Genomic DNA, 1,888 nt, shown 5'->3' with positions numbered 1-1,888 from the left:
GCAGCGGGCGGTCCTTGCGGTTAGGTCCAACTCCTTGGCGGTTTCGGACTTTTCGGTGAGCAAATTGGACCTTCCTCAGATCTCAGAAGACTCGGTCGCGCCCATGGAGGTTGACGCCGGAACCGGGGTCCCGCGCGGTCTGGACGAGCATGGGAGCAACGCGAGTGCCGCGAAGGATCCGGAGGCTGGGACCGGGGAAGAAGACGTTTGAGTTATGGCGTCTTTATTTTATTTATCGTTTTGAACTTGCGTTATTTGCCCGAAAGGGCTTTTAAATCTTTTGTTATGACTTGCCCGGGGGGGTTTTAACCCAAGACTTTATTTCTTTTCGTTTTTTGGAATCAACTGCCTGGGGAGGCATTTAAACCCTTGTTCTTTTCATATTGTCTTTGTTAACTGTTTCGGGTCGAAACGCGTGAGTTCTAATATGTACTCGGGGTATACGGAACTCTCCTAGGCCGGCTTACGGACAGCGGGAAATGTTCCCCGGGCACTTAATTTGTGAACTCCGTAGAATTCACTAAAAATTTGCTATTTGGGGATGAAGTCCTTTGAGGTTTTCCAAATTGGGTAGTGAAATCTTATTTGCTTTCACGTGAGGTCGTGGGGTGCGGACTGTTAGCTAGAGCTGTGTTGACCTTGTTGTTTTTTTTTTTTTTTTGATGAAGTGTTCGAAAAAGCTTGAAACGGTTGCAAGACAGTGCGAAATTCGCATGTGCTGTTTGGTGTCGTAGGTACGTTTATTTGTAGGCAATTTTGTCGCGCCGTTAAAAAGAGTTATTGTTTGTTGATTTGGTATATTTGGTAACGGTGCACCAGGTCATGGTAAAATTCGCGTTTTATTTGGAAAGATTTTGCGGAGCGGATCGAGTTGGGAAGGTGGCTGCGCTCAGGATATTGAGCTGCCTACGTACCCCGTAAGGGGATCAAGCCAGGTCGTAGTTCGATTATTATGGATACCTCTTAGAAGTATTTTTTGAGGTTCATGACGTTCCAAGGCCGGAGCTCGGCTTTACCGTTGCTCTCGTCTACGAGGCGATATACGCCATTGCGAACGACCTCGGTGATACGGAAAGGTCCTTCCCATTTGGTTCCCATTTTGCCGGCGTTCTTTTCTTTTCTGTGATCGAACATTCGACGGAGTACTCGGTCCCCGACGGCGAAACGCCGAGGTCGGATCTTCGAGTTATAGAAGCGAGCGATGGCATTCTGGTAATTTTGAACTCGCACGTAGGCTTGTTCTCTCTTCTCGTCGATGACGTCGAGGTGATCGCGCAGCGCTTCGCTATTTTCCTCCTCATTCTCGGGGGAAACAGCTCGGCGAATACTGCCTATGGTAACTTCTGCCGGTATTACGGCCTCAATTCCGTAGGCTAAGGAGAACGCGGTCTCGCCCGTGCTGCCACGCGGCGTAGTTCGGGTGGCCCACAATACTCCGGGGAGCTGAGCGTCCCAGCCTGACTTCGCGGCGCTCAGACGGCGCTTGAGGCTGTGCAGGATCAATTTGTTGGCTGCTTCGGCCTGCCCGTTTCTTTGGGGGTACCGGGGGGTAGACGGGGTTAGTCGTATACCCCATGTGTCGCAAAACTTTTGAACCACAGCGGACACCAAGTTCGTCCCGTTATCAGTTACGATCTCGTAGGGGATTCCGTGTCGACACACCACGTTTTTCCAGAGAAAATCCTTTACGTGTTCACCCGTGATGGACTGGTAGGATTCGGCCTCGATCCATTTAGTAAAGTAATCGGTCACAACCAGTAGGTTAGTAACGCGTCGTTTTCCCGACTGTTCGAGGGGTCCGATGGCATCCATTGACCACCGCATGAAGGGGTAAGGAGCGGAGACCGAGCTCATTAGCTCAGCGGGCTGATTGATCAGAGGTGCGTGT

Source organism: Camelina sativa, chromosome 12 (genome assembly GCF_000633955.1).
Source record: "Camelina sativa cultivar DH55 chromosome 12, Cs, whole genome shotgun sequence".
NCBI lineage: Eukaryota > Viridiplantae > Streptophyta > Magnoliopsida > Brassicales > Brassicaceae > Camelina > Camelina sativa.
This window is presented reverse-complemented; position numbering follows the sequence as displayed.